The sequence below is a fragment of the Motacilla alba genome, chromosome 1 (genome assembly GCF_015832195.1).
Source record: "Motacilla alba alba isolate MOTALB_02 chromosome 1, Motacilla_alba_V1.0_pri, whole genome shotgun sequence".
In the NCBI taxonomy this organism is placed as follows: domain Eukaryota; kingdom Metazoa; phylum Chordata; class Aves; order Passeriformes; family Motacillidae; genus Motacilla; species Motacilla alba.
This window is the reverse complement of record NC_052016.1, coordinates 111,293,796-111,299,795: the sequence shown is the minus strand read 5'-3', so window position 1 is coordinate 111,299,795 and position 6,000 is coordinate 111,293,796.

Here is a 6,000-nt window from a genome sequence, read left to right as displayed (position 1 = left end):
TTTTTCAAAATTATCATTAAAAAGTATAACTCTGTGGAGAAACAGTCGAAATAAATACAAGAACACCTTACACAGCAGACACCAACACTGAAAGAAGAGTAATAGAACTCTGGGGAAACCAGGCACACCACTTTCATGCCAAGGAAATTAGTCCTTCTACCATTAGCCTGTACATAGGTTTTGATGTTATACTGTGTGTTAATTATTTCCAAATCACAAGTGCAAACACTCACCCTGATTGGAAAATTAGCAGATTTCAAACCCAGGTAATTTCACCCTAATGAGGAACTTGTTGAACTGAATTTAACGATTAGCTCACACCCTTTGCTGGCTGGGTATGACAAGGCTACAGGGAGGCACTGAAACTCAAAACTCACCTTTTTCAGCAATTGGCATTGAAGGATTAATATAAATTCAAAAATTGTTGCCATGCTGCTTCTAGTCCCTGCTTTGGCTTTTAATCCAGGCATTTTCCAAGGGTGATAGATGAGGAGGTGCTGCTCATACTGAGCAGCTCTCCCTTTTGTTAGGTACCAAGCCTCAGCAAAATGGATTCCATAGCTTAAAAGAGTTAAACTTCTGATTTATCGGTCAATATGCACAAGCCGTGGGCAGAGCTAACAAGCCAAGGTGCCTGCCACCCTTGATAAGCACCCGAGCAGCCTGGGCTGCTCCAGCCAAGAGGGGGAGGCTCGGCTTCTGTGGCTGCTTGGAGAGGGCTGAGCCTTGCCATTGCTCAGCTGCTATTATTGGGCTACTTGGTTTTGCTTCTACAGAGTTTTGAATGCTTTTTTTGTGTTGTTTTTTTTTTTTTTTCCTCGTTGAGAACCCTCGAGCTGCTAATTGTCTCTGTGTCAACGCTCTGTCCCTTGGCAGCAACCTTCCCTTTCTCCCTGCAGCTCTGCTTTGCAGAATGTCTGGCAGCACTTTCTCAGAGCTTAGCAGCTCTCCAAAAGGTCTGCACCAATTTCAGCATGTGTGGAAACCATTCCTTAGTTCCCAGGTGACATCTGTGATCTGATGCCTGAATGTCCACAGGGGAGACTGACAGTTTTCAGCTGCTACATTGCATTAAAGGAAACAAAAGTAATTCTTTTATCCTACCACTAGTTCTCTACCTATGCTGTGATCCTACCTGCATCAGGATGTTGGGCAGTTAGGTCTTAGAGAATGGGGTCTAGCTGTGGTTGTGAAGGGAAAAGACAGCTGCAAACGAAAAAGAAATTGCCTTGGGACAATTCTCTCTCCTTAGAATTGACCAAAACTGTCCAAAATATTGTCAAAATTTGTCTGATTTCTCCCACAAACACATAGAGGCTATTGAATAAAATCTTCCTGGTTTTCAGTGCCCTTTCCACAGTAGGGATTTCTTTTCCTTGTTTGAAGAACAATAAAGGCTATTCTGAGACTTAAGCAGAACACCAACTGCTCAATTATTTCTCAGGAAGAGGCATCAGTGTAGGTGTAACAAACTTCTTTTGCATGCAAAGAAATGGCAACAAATAGAGAAATGGGGGGAAAGAAAGAAAAAAAATATTCTGCAAAAATAGGTTTTGAGCTTTTTCAATCTGCTGTTGTGATTGTCTTCATATTGTCAACCAGCACAATGTAGAGACAGACCTCTAGATTTCCCTGCTTTTGCTGAAACAAAGATGCTCATGCTGATTCAGACAACTGTTAGAATCACCCAGCTCACATTTTGTAAGGCACCTAAAGCAGTCAAGAGATCAGTATGTTATCTAATCCTTTTCCCCAAAAAACTGTGTCTTAAAAGTAGTCATCCATTTTACCTGGCAGCTAAGGAGGTGCAAGTAGATTCATGAGCTGTCCTGAAGAAACACCTGAATGGCTGTCAGCAAAAGCAGCAATCAGACTTTTTTTGAAAGGGTAAGAAAGCCAAATGCCTCAAATTATTCAAATTATTGAATAGGTGGAGTTGTTGCAACAGACCTATTCTAGCATTTGCATGAGGTGTGTAGCAAGGACTGCTGTGTTCTCTGTTATCCCTGAGTCTTCAGGGCTTCTCTGCTGCTTACACTAAATCTACCTGTGCCCTAACTTGCCCAATTTACCACAGATTGTATTCCAACAGAATCACGGAATATGCTGAGGTGGAAGGGACCCATCAGGATCATCAAGTCCAGCTCCTTGCTCTGGACAGGACATCCCCAAGAATCACACCCTGTGCCTGAGGGCGTTGTCCAAGCAATGTCCAGGCTTCTTCAAGTCTGTCAGGCTTGGTGCTGTAAGCACTTCCCTGGGGAGCCTGTTCCAGTGCCCAGCAGCTTTCTGAATGAGGAACTTTTTCCTTCTATCCAACCTAAAGCTCCCCTGACTCAGCTTCAGACTATTCCCTTGAGTCCTGTCACTGGTCACAACAAAGAAGACATCAGTGCCTGCCCTTCCTCTTCCCCTCACAAGGAATTGTTGCTTCAGTGCAGTGAGGTCTCCCCTCAGCCTCCTCCAGGCTGAACAGACCAAGTGCTCCCAGCTGCTCCTCACAGGGCTTCCTCTCAAGGCCCTTCACCATCCTCATCACCCTCCTGGGGACACTCTCTAAGAGCTTAACAGTGTTACCCAAATCCTCCCCCTGCTCCAGTTCTGGGAACCATAGCATCACAGTGATTGCTGCGGGTATTTTTTTCTTGGCTTTTCTTTGGAAACAGACATTGCACAGCAAGTAGGCTCTGCCTGTCCTGGGTGTGCAGGCATGAGTCTACACCCTTGTACATCCTCCCCAGTCTCCTGTTTTTTGCTTTTTCTCAAGCAAAGGAGATCAAGGCAGAGGCAGGTGTGAGGGTGAAGGAGCAGACAGGACAGTTGGAGGGTGGGATGTAGTGATAAGAAGATCTATAGCCAGCAGAGCACCCTCTGAACTGCTGAAACACATCCTTTGGGTATTAAGTCATGAGACATGAGAAACACAAAGGCATGGCAAGGCTTACCTTACAAGGAGGTCTGCTGAGGGAACCTCTTCAAGGTTCCAGCACTGGCCATGCTGCAGCCAACAGGAGCCCACGCCACAGTCTTCTGAAACAGAAGGGATTCAGCTAGTGCTGTAGAACGTTTTGCCCAGAGGTTTTGAGCTGATCTGATGAGCTCTCAACACCCCAACGTTACACCCCAGAATAGCTCAGCATTCCTTGGGAGGCATAAAAGGAGCAGGAGGCTGATGTGACAGCGTCAGGAACAAAAAAGGTTTAATAAAGGCAAAATAACAAACTCAAAGCGATCCAGGTGCCACAGACTTGTGCTCCTGGTGAAGACACCTCACAAAAGTGATTTGGTGTCTTTGTTCTGTCCTTTTCTACTCAAGGGCCCAGGCGGGACCTTTTGGCTCATGGCCAGTTAGCTGTCCCCAAACTTGAGGTGAAGCCCCAAGGTCCTGTCAGTGACTTTTCTACCTGATCCCTGGGAGAAAGTTCTGGGCTCTTTCCTTTTTGGGGGACAGAGGAAGGTTCTGTCACTCTGTCCATAGGGGGCACATTCCTACAGTGCTGCTTTAAAATGAATAGCTTGAAGGACAGGAGAGAAGAGCACGGAGCAGCTTCTGTTTACCAACCCACTCCTGCAGCACCACAGGGTGTTGGAGATTCCCCCCTTGTGTGTGGGCTGCATTCCTGACACTCCAGGAGATTTCGTGGCCAGTGTTCAGCCTCCTGCCTGCATGCGTAGCACATGGACACCCGGAGCACATGACTCATCTTCTGCCATGTTCTAATGAATTCCTTCCAGGTGCCTGAAGCCTCTTAACCCTCAATCACACGCCTCTGTGTATGCTTATCTCTGTTTAATGTTGTTAATCACAGAAAACACCGATAATATTACCTTTACCCTTCCTCACACAATAATCCCAGGCAAGCACAGCATAAAGGTTATGCACTCACCCTAACAATTATTGCTTTACTACAGTTGTATAAAACCAGCTGTGAAATTTATCTTCCAGCTCTTGTTGCCTGCGTTCAAATACTTCAATCACAAACATGTAGTTGAAAGTGATCTGAAAGGGATGGTTATCAGAACTGAGACTGAAGGAATTTCAGTCTCTGTTTTGTTTTTCCATCCCCAGACTGATTGAGGTCCAGCTTGGAGGTGGTGACTTGCAATGTTTTCATTCCAGGAGTACCTGAATGCAGACCCTGCAATGGAGTCCCGCTGTTTGCAGGCTGCTCCAGGCAGGACACAGCTATTGGTCTGAGCCAGAGGAGGGCAAGAGACTCTTAACTTAAAAAACAAAACAAAACAAAACAAAACAAAACAAACAACAAAAAACCACCAAAAAAACAAACCAAAAAATAAACAAACAAACAAACCCAAAATTTGTAACAATAAGCCCACACAATCTGCTACAGTCACATAAACTGTAACTCAGGAAAGCTCTTGGGCATGTGTTTAAGAAAATGTATGTCTAATTTTGCTCTGAAAAGGCTTCTGTGTAAGGAAGTGATATTTGGAATGATTTCTCCATGGCTGTACACAGTAAACAGATTTGCTGCCAAATCCACAGTCTGCTTGACAATCACCACAGTGTACCTTATTGCTGAAATATGTCAGATGAAGGTCACAAGAAGTATTAAATACCTATCCAAAAGCATAACACCTAGCAATACCTGTGGCTAAACCAGGTCCACACTGATATTCTCAAGATACATTGAACAGACATGGCAGATACCGGCCCAACAGGAATGAGTGAAGACTTTTGCTGTGCCCCAGCAGCCTCCTCTGGACCTACAGACACACTTCTGACACACTCCATCTGTTTTCTCCGTGCCACATGGATCTGCTTTTCCATGCCACAGATCCCACCCATCAAAGCGTTCCCTTGAACCCCTGCAGAAAACACAGAGATGCTTTACTAACTCAAAACATTTTATTTTCCAATATTTCGAAGCTGATTGTACTCGCAGGCAACCATCCCCAATGCTGTTATGAAATTCAGTATTGCTCTTCAAGCCTGTGTCTGTACCCATGGCCGAGATTGCACTGATACAAAGCAACATTAGGAATATGCTAACAGTCAGAATGTTAAAATACATTAAGAAGATTTCTCACATTAAGAATAAGTTAGTTGATCCTAGCTAACTTATTCTATTGCACTCACTCTAATGCAGAGTAAAAATTTTCACATAAATTATTTTTCAAGGGAAAAGTGCAGATTCTCTCAAATTAATGCAATCCAAGAGCCTATATTAATTTCCCAGACTGCCTACTTAGGAAAAAAAAAGATTAAATATAAAAATTGCGTCAACCATTTCAACCCAAAAATAATTCAAGTTTTCTAATATAATGGAATCCTTCAGTTGTTAAAGAAAATATTGTTTCTGACCTCAATCAGAAAGAAAAAAACATCTTAAGCCAGCCCCAATTTCTGCTTCAGGTGGTTCACTAATTGTTTTCAGTATATTTCACTTCCCACCAATTCCCCGATGGAATGCAACGCTTTAATTCAGTGTGAGCCAGAAATAAAGCCCCACTGTGTGTTGGAGTGGGGCCAGAGAAGGGCCACGGAGATGACGAGAGGGCTGGAGCACTTCAGCCTATGGAGACAGGCTGAGGGAGATGGGACTGTCCGGCCTGGAGAACAGAGGGCTCTGGGAAGAGGCCACCTCATTGTGGCCTTCCAGTACCTAAAGAGGACTACAAGAAAGACAGGGACATCCTTTTTAGCAGGGCCTGCCTGTGGCAACAGGACAAGGGATAAAGGTTAAAAACTACAAGAGCATAGATTTAGACTAGATGTAAGGAAGACTTTTATGCAGTGAGAGGTGTAAAATAATGGAACGGGCAGCCCAGACAGGTGGCAGATGCTCTGTCCCTGGAAACATTCAAGGTCAGATTGGACGGGGCTCTGAGCAGCCTGATCTAGGTGAGTATGTCCTGCTCACTGCACGGGCTTGGACTAGATGTCCTTTGTACCGTTTTCCCCGGGGGTTTTGAGCTGATCTGATGAGCTCTCAACACCCCAACAATACACCCCAGAATAGCTCAGCATTCCTTGGG